An 11,593-nucleotide genomic window follows, 5' to 3' on the forward strand; every position below is an offset into this window, starting at 1 on the left:
CGCTGAGCACAGCCCAGCATAGGCGGCCCCGAGAGAGCGGCGAGAAGTCCCACTGCCTCGCTCCTCGCTTTAATTATTTGGCCAATGTGTCCTACATTTTTAATACAGTCACAAGTTTTCTTTAAGCAAAGAATTCGAACCAACCACCAATTTGTATTGGTGTGTGCCCACGTGTGTGAGGCACACGCATGGGTGCAAATAAACATGTAATGTGCATGTGTGTGTGCACCTGTGAATATGCATGCGTGGCAATGCCTGCTTACGTGTGCAAATGTGTGTGTGTGTGTGCCGGCCTTTGGATGTCCAGATGCATGCAGATCTCTGAGCGTGTGGGGCATGCACGTATTTGCACACCTACATGGATACATATGCATTTAGCTAAACACGTTCTTGTGTAGGCTTGTCTTCGTGTTTACACGGCGTTCGTGGATTCGTGCATGCTAGATCACACTAGTGTGGAAGTATGTTTCCGGGCTTTCTCTCTCTCTTTTTTTTTTTGGTGGGGATCTGTCTTCTCTGCCCAGACCCTCCCGTGCATTTGAACTCTTTCTTCTGCATCAAGCCAACTCCCCTCCTGCCTTCCCTCCTTCTGCAAACTGCAAAGCACAGAAGCTAAACCACATCTCAGCTCTGCTTCTTATTGCTTATACCACCTCAGGCGAGATTCTTGGTACCTCACTTTCCCCATCTGTAAAATGGAGTTCATATTAAGAGTAGCCCTCCCTCCTAGGGCTGCTGGGAATATGAATGGGCTTAATATGTGTAAAGCAGCACCAGCGAAGTGAGCACAGGTGTTAACTATTGTTCTTCCTTCCTTCCTGCTGGACAGCACAGGCTGCTAGAAGCTTCCTTGGAAAGTTACGCACAGGAGAGGGTGGGGAACCACGACTGGATGAGGAAGTGGCTTAACCCAGCACTTACCTCCTCTTGCCCCAGCCTGCCTGGCGGAGGCTGAGGGCTCAATAGTGTCCCCCAGGAGCCCACGTCCACCTACACAAGTTAATGGGCTCTCGAGGGCAAGGCTGTGCCCCCGTCATCCGCAAGGGGCCAGTAGAATGGGTACCATGAATATTTGCCATCTGGACACACTCACGAAGAGGTGAATGGGAGGGGATATGGGGAGGACGATGGGAGCAGGTGGCTTCTCTGGGAGGGGATAAGCTAGGGAAATAGGGGTGAGGGAGTGGGAAGGTATGCCAGGGAAGAGAGCAAATCCAATAAGGGGTACCCATGAGAGGTTACTCTCTGGGCGCCTGGGCCTCCGTCCCACCGGGGGTCCACTGAGCGACAGTGCGCAACGTGCCTAGAGTTGCCCTCCGCAGCCACTGGCAAGCTGGGGTGTTTGGTCACCGTCCACAATCCATCAGTAGGTGACGGCGGCCCTTGCAGACATTCCAGCCCTAGCATTTTGGGGTGCCCTGTGGGAAGTTGGCTTCTGTGGTGCCAGAGAAAGTTCCAGGCAGGGGCGTAGAGACATGGGGGCTGGGGGTGGGATAGGGGGTGTCCCCTCCTGCAGAGCAGGGGACCTCAGGGGTGGACTGAGGGGATATGGGCAACGCATGAACAGTACTGCTCTGGGTAAGCATTGCGTGTATGGACTTGTGGATGGACAGGAGGGTGGACGGGGGTTGGTCCGTTGAGGAGGCGAGAAGCTGGTCAGTAGGTGACCCTACGGCCCGCATCTTCCCCTGCTTCACGTCATGGGGAAGGCTTCTGAACCGTCAAAGCTAGGAGAGCAGGAGGGGAGGCAGCAAAGGGTCTGCTGGGACCTTGCCACAGGCTTCCCAACCTAAAGACTGATGTCAGGGACTGCCTCTGACTGAGGTTCTGCGTCCTACACTTGCCCTGCACGCAAGCAGGCCTGTCCCTCACAGACGCTCCTCCCACAGGACTGAAGCCGCTGCTTGGGGCTTGCAACCCAAGAGGGAAAACAGAGACCAGGAAGCTACATATTCAGCCTTCTCTGTACTACTCCAGGCCCACAAACTCCCCCAAATCCACTAACTCCTGGTTCCTTCCCCTTCTGCACAAGCATCCTCTGCCTCTTGACTTTGCTTGTGCTGTTCCCTCTGCCTGGAATACCCTTCCACTCTGATCAACTTGGAAAATTCCTTTAGGAGTCCACAGGGCTCTGCTCCAAATGCCACATCCTGCACGAAGCTTCTGGTCAGAAGGAATGGCTCCTTCCCTTCTGTTCCCTTGCGACTTCCCTCAGACCCTAAATATTACACTTCCCGGCATCCTTCTGGGGTTCTAATAGTGGGGGTGCTGACTCCTCTGTCCCCACCAGCTTTGGGATCCCCAGGACCAAAGACCATCGCCATGTCACAACTGCCTCTCCGGTGTCAGCCCAGAGCCTGGTGTGGGTGCAGGGCCTCCCCTTCCTCATCTGGAACGTGGGAGCCCCTACCCCATCACGCTGTTGTGAGGATTAGAAGTTGAATGTTTCTGTAGCTGTGCTTAGAGCCATGCCTGGCACCAGGAACATGCTAGACAAAGGTCAGACTTATCATCGTGGGTCAGGAGGAGCTTAGAAGATCCAGGTGAAGGCAGAAAGAGAACTGCCACGTGCCTCCCGGCTGGTACAGGGAGCCCACAACTGCTCTCCATCACCCCATTTTACAGATGAGGACCCTGAGGCTCCAGAGGGGTCACTCAGCTAGAAGGGGGCAGAGCTGGGACTTGGGTGAGTCTGGCCACAGTCCTGTGCTCTCACCAGCACTACGCTACCCTGGCTCTCAGTCTCCCTCCCTTCCTCCCTCATGCCCTCCTCACCCCAGTGGGGCTATGAGGGGCTATGAGGGGCTATGAGGGGCTATGAGGGGCTATGAGGGGCTAGCGAGGGTAGGGGGTAAAATGTGGGGATTGACTTCTGACAAATCTGGCTTCGAACCCTAGCCTTCCAGTCCCTAGCTGTGTGACCGTGTAGAGCCAGTGACATCCTTGCTCTTTGCCTCAGTTTCCCCACTTTCTCCTGAGGATTTGGAGGATGCTCTCCAAAAGCAGATGTGTAGGACACCAGGAAAAAAAAGTTTCAGGGCTCCTCATTTGCACAGGTCCCTTCTAAATAGAAACTTACTTTCATAAGTAAATCTGTACTGGTGATTCTGTCTTTCTTTTTTCTTTTTTTTTTTTAATTTAATTTTATTATATTATGTTAATCACCATACAGTACATCCCCAGANCAAAGCTTCAGGGCTCCTCATTTGCACAGGTCCCTTCTAAATAGAAATTTACTTTCATATGTAAATCTGTACTGGTGATTCTGTCTTTCTTAAAGACAGACCTCCCAAGTGTGATCTTCGGCCCTCCACCCCCAACCCAATCTGCCCGAGACTCTGTCTCTTGTTCTTCCAACCAGACAACAGGGGAGTGTGGCAACATATCCGCCCCCACAGCACTTTCTGCCCAGAGGTCGGGGCCTGCCCAGCAGCAGGTCCCAGAGCCCCAATGGGGACCCAGGGCTTGGAAGGTGAAGGGACTGGGATGTCGTCCAGTAAGTTAGCATCAGAGCTGGGCTTGAACCCATGTCTTCCAGTGTTGAGACTGGGCTTGGTTTGCTGCAGGGAAGGGGGCCAGGATCGGGCCCTCACCCATAAGTGCTTTGGGCTGTGACTCAGAAAAGTGGCCTGGTGCCATTTCGGGGGCCCAGAGGGGTGCAGCTATGGGTGGGGGTGTCCAGGGATCACTGCTAAAATAAGAAGCAGCTTCCTCTGAAACGCCTCTGTGGTCTGTGCAGGGGAAGGAAGTGGAGGCTCAGAACGGGAGGGGGCAGAGGGGGTGAGAGCTGCCAGCATCTCAGATACCAAGCTGGGGCAGCCCCCGCCCACCCAGATCCAACAGCCCGGCTGCAGCGTTGAGGCCTGAGGAGCCCCGGCACACTCCTCCAGGCCACTCTTGGCCCGATCCCTTCGTCTGCCCCAAAGCCCTCCTCATGCCCTGACCGCATCTGGCCTTTCCCTTTACCTGGAATGCTTTCTCCCCACTTTCTCCTTTAAGACACCTCTTCTGGGAAACCTTCCCTGACTGCCCCTAGACAGACACACATACACACACACACACACACGGGCAGGATCAGGAACCCATAGAGCCTCACGGTAAACAGTAGTATTCACTGTGACAGCTGGCGTTTACCGAGCGTTTCAGTGTTTACAGAGCACTCTGCGTGGAGGAACTCATTCAATTCTTGCAAAAACACGACACTGAGGTTATCAATAGCTTCATTTTACAGATGAGTATACCAAGGCTCAGAGATGACCAACTTCCTTAAGGTCACGTGGTCAGAAAACGATCGGCAATGGAACCCAGGTCTGACTCCACAGCAGGGTCATTTAACCAGGTGCCATCCTCTTAGACTAGGAAGTTGTATGACACACCTGCACGGAGGAGGCTTAGTGAAGCCTTGCCCGCTCCCTGGAGCAGCTGGGAGCTATAGGGTGCTCTGAAGGGAGAGAAACCAGGTTGTAATGAGGAAGCATTTCTGTGTACGCAGAGCAGTAAACCGCGTAAAGAGATCTCAGAAGTATCTCCAAGGCTTCTCTACTGTGTTGGGTTTTCTTTAATCCTACTTGGGTTTTCTGTTTACAGATCTGTCCCTCAACCCCACTTTCCACCCCCTCCACTGGGAGCTCCTCATGGGCAGAGAATGAACCTGGTTTCTTGGTCCACTGGGAACTACTTGGTACAAAGGAGGCCAGGACAGATATGTTCAATGAGGGAATGAAGGGAGGGAGGCATAAATGCATCCGTGAAAGAACGTATGAACAAACGAATGAATGAAAGAGTGAATGAATGAATGAGTTAATGAAGGAAGATGGGTCCCTCCAATGCCAGGCACAATTCCTGCTTGAAATTTCTAGGCCAAGCTCCCGGTATGCCAGCCGGTGGAGACAACCGGCCATTTGGAGAGAGTTCAGCCCAGGCCCGCATCTGGCGGGGATCCCAGGAGCCCTCCTGCCGCCCCGCGCTCTGCAGGGACAGCACTCCAGCCCCTCAGGTGTGGGCCCAGAGCCCACGGCTGCCTCCCCTGCCTTCAAGCCCCCGAGGAAGCACCTCGTTTCCGCAGCTGCAGCAGGTCAAGCGCCTCCGAGGAGAAGCAGGAAGTGAAAGCTCTGTGTGGGTGAGTCATCGAGGGTCCTGGCATGGAGTGGCATGCCAGCAGGGGCAGGGGAGGGGGGTAAGAGGCCGGCAGGAAGAGAAGCGGGAGCAAGGGGGAAGAGCTGGGAGGCCACAGAACGTGCTGGCCCCTCGGCAGACACTGGGGTCTTCAGCTGGAGAGAACGTACAGAGATGCCTTGCACAGTTGTGTCCCTGAGGGCTGTCGTGGGGCAGAGCAGCTGGACGAAGGCCGGACGAAGTCACGGAGGCCACCATCGGGGCAGGGCTCTGGCGCCTAGGTGGTCACCTGGCAGTTAGGATGACCAATGGCAGGCGAGGCGGCGGGCAGGGGGCGGGCTCTGGATTTCCACCTCCAGACTGGGAGCCCCAGCCCTGCCCCTCCCGAGCTGTGTGACTGCAGGTGAATGGCTTCTCCTCTCCAGATGCCCTACTTCCGCTTCTGCCAAGTGGCATGAGGGTTCCTAACCTGTACATTAACGCAGGAGAGGCACAGGGAAGAGTTCCTGGTCCGAGGAATCCCAGAATCAACGGTGACTATTGTACCAGGCGGGGTCTCGGCAGGAGCACTGAAACACTAGGTTTCTAAGAAAGGGGAGTGAATACAGGGGTCAATTGGAGGGATTAGAAGAGCTGAGAAACCCAGTGGGGGAAGCTGGTGGCATCCCCAAGCCTGGAGGCCGACAGGAGGAGGTGACTTATCAGAGGGGAGATGCAAGGAGAAGGGCAACACCACATCACAGCGGGGATGGGTTGTGTGGGCCACAGAGGTAAAGAAGGATTCTGGGGGACCAGACACAGAAGGAAAGGGTGGGAGGGAGCGCCACAGGGTCGGCACAGACTCAATCATATTCTGCTTCCTAGTGGTGCCGTTTTCGTTTATCTGCTCTACCTCTCAGAGCTTCAATTCCGCACCTATAAAACAGAAATAAGAATAACACGTAATAGCAGCAAACACTTACCCAACTTTCAGTTCTCACACAGCCCTGTGAAGCAGGGACTAGTCTCACTAGTATGCCCATTTCACAGATAAGAAACTGAGGCACAGAGATCCAGTTGCACCACTGGTATGTGGCAGAGCAGATTTGACCCAGGCTGTGGGGCCCCCAAGTCCTGCTCTTTACCCTACACTCTGCTCCCCAATCTGCCATCTGCGGCTCTCTCCCCAGCCGGCCTCACCCCGTCCAAGGCCTCTCTTCTTCAGACCATTTTACCCAGCGCCTCCAACCCAGATTGATAATCAGCAGCTGCTCCAACAGTAGGACCTGACAGCCGACTTCCCACTTGTCTCCCAGGCCCAGGGTCCCTGGAGTCACACTGAGGTGGCTGTGAGCCCTGGCACTACCGTTTTCCAGCTGTGGGGCCTGAGAGAAGCCACTTCCCTTCCGAAAGCCTCCATTTCCTGGACTACGGCACAAGGACCTTGTCCTGAGTTCGCTGGGCTGTGTTGGGGACGGCATTCCGCCACACTCGGGGAGCATGCGGAACCAGGAAAGGTGTGTATGTGCAGCCCATTCAACTCTTATCAAAACTTCGTCATATCCACAGTCCCGGGGACGGTGCCAAGTCTTTCTTTGCTTTTCCCGAGTTCTCAGCGCCTGCAGAATGCGACATAGGGAAGTACGGGGCATTGCCCACTTGCTTTCACATGTGGCTGCCCAGCTCCTGCAAACTACTCTTCCCAGGCTCCTTTGCCAGCTGGCTTCTCACTGGGCTGGACCGATGGGAAGTGCTGGAAGGGGGCTGGGGGGTGGGAGAAGCCAGGGTATTTCTCCCCCTGTCCCTCTGCTTAGTGGGGGCAGGGTGTCCTTTTTCCAGCACTGACTACTGTCTTCTTGTCTTTGGCTCCTACAGAGCCACCCACTCCTCGGTGGTTCAGCCCCGCAGTGGCCCCGGCCATGATTCAGCCACCGCCAGGCAGGATCGTCACCACCCCCATGGGCTGCCCCCGCCTGGAGTGGCAGTAGCTTCTCCCTAGCTAGACTGTCTTACCATCTGCTCTTTGGCCTTTCTGCCCTTTCCTCTCCTGTGTAACCGATCCCCCAAATTAAACGTCGTCTGTTTGAAATACCTAGGGTGGTTTCTCTGGCTCACACTGGCCCTGACTTTTGCAGGAGACGCCTAGGACTTTCCTTCCCCTGGAATCTCCTCTCTCTTCTCTAAGCCCAGAGTCCTTGCCCTGGTGGTTGGGGTCAGAATCCAAGCCCTGTGGGCACATCACACCAGAGCCAAGAGGGGCTCTAGCTCCTTCGAGCTCTTTGCAGTGAACCCGCTTCTGGCAAACAGAACTTTCTAGTATTAACACTGCCCTTTGCAGCCAAGATGGAGTGTATGTGGTGCTTCCATGTTGTCTTGCTTCCATGCTGCACCGTGGCTGGGAGGATCTGCTCGGGGTTGGGGTTGAGAAGAAGGCGGCGAAGCTGGCAAAGAGCACCCCATCCTGCCCCCCCCACGCTGCAGAGGGCCTGAGCAGAGCAGGCATTCAGCAAGTGTATCTTTTCCTCCAGCTTCAGGATCATCGCTGGGACTCAGGCCAGAGCCTTGGAATTTTCAAACCAGCCCTGAGGGGAATGAAGGCTCCTCTATGATAGGACAGCCATCCAAGGCCCCACTGGTTAAGGAGCAAAGAAGCCAGGACCGACTCCTTTGAGTGGGTAGACAGGCCTGCCTCCATACCAGTGCTTCTGAGACTCTTGTTGGGGGCCGCTCACAGAGATCCCCTGGCTGTGACCCCCCTTCTCCCTTTCCAGAGCCCTGGGTAGCAGTCACTCCAGGAAGCCCCCTTCCTCTAGGCCACAGTAGGGCCTGGTCAGATGGGAGGCTCCAGTAGGTTCCTCAGGCCCTTTCTGGGTGTAGCCCATCCCAGGGTCTGGGTTCCTGGCTTCCCCTCTTACTTGAAAGCCTCCTGCCCCTCACCCAGGAGCCAAGATAGATGCTAGGATGTCTGGGCTCTCAATTGCCTCATATTACACATACTTACACGAGTCCCCACCAAGGTCGGAGGAGGCTGATAACTCCTCCCGTCCAACCTCACCCTCCACGGTAGAGGTGGGGAAACTGCGGCTCAGAATGCAGACTTACCGAAAGCATGCAGAATCCCTGGCAGGTTTGTGGGGAGCGATGGGGTGAAGCATGTGATGAGCTGGACCAAGTCCCCAAGGACACAGGTCCTACACCAGCACTTGCACCAGCATCCACACTTCGTGTGCACTCACCTGTACCAGAGGCCACATGTGTCTACGAACCATCACACCCCCACAGAGACCACAGGCTCAGCAACCAGGGGCTCACACAGGCATAAGCACATGCACCCATTTGTACCCACAGGGGGCAGACACAAGCACCCCCAATGCGCACACATACACTCCCATGTGCATTCATCAGGACACGCTCAGAGCCACACAAGCCACACGTGGCCCCATGGAATGCACCCATGGCCACGATCTCCCATATATGCAATCCGCACCGTTTCCCGCAACGGGCTGCAGACGAACGGCTAACATGCACAGCTGCTCACCAGTGCGCCCTCCAACACCTGGACTGACTTCCCAGGCAGACGGGTGCGTTCGCTCCCATGGGCCTCCCACCCAGCTGCTCAGAGCAGCGTCCAGACAACCCTCTGGTGTCACTCCCCTGCCGACCATGACTGTAGGGATGGCCATGCCACAGGCACAGCCTCCCACCCAGCTCACTCGTGCTCCTGCCCCCGCGCAGACACGGGCACACACACCTTCACACGGAGCCTCCCCTTGGCCGGCCTCTGCCGCCGGCTCCCACGGCATAGGTTCTGACCCCTCATTGTGAGACCCTCTTCACAGAACCCAGAGCCACCTGGCTGCCCTTGGGACTAAGAAAGGACCCTGTCCACTGCCCCCAGCCTTGTCCCCTAAGCGGAGGGCCTGGGCCCTGGGGGAGGGGAGAGGGCTGCCCAGAGCTCAAAGTCCATGGGCCACTGTCTTATTTGCAGGCCCCAGGGGCGGAAGTTGCACAACCTGTCCCAGGCGGTCAGGGAGACTCCAGCGTATTGTGTGTGTTTCCCCTTGGCTGCAGGCCCAGGCCCAGCCAGCCGACCTACTCCTCTGGCGGAGGAAGGGAAGCTTGGCTCCTCTGTCCCTTGCCTTGGGAACTGGTGGCCATAGAGGACCCCACCGGTCCCCCGCTGTGGGTGCCACCGCACAAGGCCGAGGTGCACAGAACTTAGAAGCCAACCTCGCCTTTCTCCAAGGGGAAGCTGAAGCCCAAGGAAGGCACGGTGGGCCTGCCCAGGGTCACCCAGCAAGCCGGAGGCCCAGCGGGGCTTGCAGCCAGGCTCCAGTTTCTTTCTAAACCTAAGAAGATCACGGTGAGGCCCAGTAGTTCACAGATGAGCAGACATACTCAGCGGGAGGGGGAGGGGACCCGAGCATCTGTGAGTCGTGCCCACCTTCACCCCCCCAGCCCTCGCCATGACTTAGTTGAGCAGAGAACCAGTTTGCCCAATCACCAACTCACAGAGCTAACCACTTTCACCCTGATTTAAACAAATTTCTTTAAATCTGTAAAGTCTTTAACAATATGCAGGAGAAGAATCGGCAAGGCCCTCCTAGGACCAAGGGAAGCCAGGGTCGGGGGGCCTCCGACCCCTCCACCTCTGGGATCTGCAGCTCAGACTGGGGTGCAGCCCATTCTCCCTGGAGTCTTCGTTCCAGTTCCTTCCAGCGGCTACATCAGGGAGGCGGGGTAGAGACAACGGGAGCATTCCTGAAAATCCCAGAAATCTTCTAAAGCTATAAAAACCATCCCATGCCTATCGGCCTATTTTCTCTTGCTTTCCCTTCCTCTTCCCATCCCCCACGCTCCCCTCTTTCCTTTCTTCCCTCTGCTTGCCTTCCTTTCTCAGTTCGTGCAGCTGAAGGTCACCAGGCAGGTGCCGGTGGGGCCATGTGGTGGCCCTTGTGAGGTCAGAGTTAAAGTTGGGTGGGACGCAGCCTGGGGACTTAGAGGACGGATATATGCAGGGGGTGGAGAAGTTGCATCATCCACAGTGGATGAAAGGAGGCAAATTTCTCGCTGACAAAGGAGGCACCAATACTGAAAGGAGGACGCTGAAGAACCCCGTGGTGCTGGGCTGAAATTGGAGCTGTCAGCAGGGAATGTGTGGCTTAAAGTGTGTGTGTGTGTGTGTGTGTGTGTGTGTGTTTTCTCCAGCTCTGCTCACCAAGAAGTTCTGGAAACAGCAACACACCAGTAGCAACAAGCACACCTAGCACCGAGATCTTATTTTCAAGATATCGTCCTCCCCCTAGACAGATACCAAGCCCTCTGGAGGAATGGCTGGCTCCCAGGCGGGGCCAGAGAAAGTACGAGATGAGCCTGGTGTCACAGGGTGAAGGCTTGCCCAAGAGCAGGCAGGGGCTTCTTCTGGCCAAACCTGGTGTAATTCAAATGTCAAAATAAATGAGCCCAAACAAGTGGATCATAGCCCATCAGATAAAATAGGGATCCACGGGTCCACACTGCTGTGAACAAACAAATGAAGGAATGAGCAGAAGAGAATGCTTTTCCTTACAGCAGAAAGCCAAATAATAAGGGAAGAAGAAAATCACCTCTTGGCAACCGCGATGATGAGGATGATTTCAGGTAGGTGACATCGAGGAATGCTAAACCTAGGGGCCTAAGTGAAATAAGGAATGGAATTTTTACATAGTGTTAAGTATCTCCACCTGGAAACTCGTTTGTACAACAGTAACGCAAGACCTTGACAGTGGAGAAACCGGGTCAAATGGTGAGTGGATCGAAGTTAACACCACCCGTGTCAACAAGCTGACGTTGAGTGGGACCTGAGAGGGGCAGGGAGAGAGGACGGCGTCTCTGCTGTGATGTCCCTGCCCTCAAAGCTCATGATCCAGGCATAATTACCAGGAAACACAGATAAACCCAAATCGAGCAAAGTTCTGCGAAATGACTGCCCTGTTCTCTTTAAAATATCAAATTTGTGGCGCTCAAGGCAGGATGGAGCAACTGGAGAGGAAGGACGCGGGGTACTGAGCTGGGTCACTTTCTATCGGTGACATCATGGCAGCAGCAGGTGAAACGTGGATGGGGTGTCTGGATGCAGGGCAAATGGAGCTCTTCACACCATTCTTGGGTATTTCCTTCAATTTGAAGTATCTTAAAATCACTTTTTAATCCCATGCAGCACAACTTTGTAAAGATGTGAAAGGAGACTGCTGTTGTATATCTCTAAGAAAAAGAGGAAGCAGAGGGTTGCCTGATGACCTCATCTCCTGGTATAGGTTTTGGGGTTAATCAGGTGGCACCGAATATAAGTGAGCAAAAAAAAAAAAAGGAAGATAAATAATCCCAGGAGGTAGAGAAACACATACAAGAAAGTAAATGCAGGGGCACCTGGGTGGCTCAGTTGGTTAAGCATCTGTCTGTGGCTCAGGTCATGATCTCAGGGGCCTGGGATCGAGCCCCGAGGAGAGCTCCCTCTCCT

Source organism: Ailuropoda melanoleuca, chromosome 7 (genome assembly GCF_002007445.2).
Source record: "Ailuropoda melanoleuca isolate Jingjing chromosome 7, ASM200744v2, whole genome shotgun sequence".
In the NCBI taxonomy this organism is placed as follows: domain Eukaryota; kingdom Metazoa; phylum Chordata; class Mammalia; order Carnivora; family Ursidae; genus Ailuropoda; species Ailuropoda melanoleuca.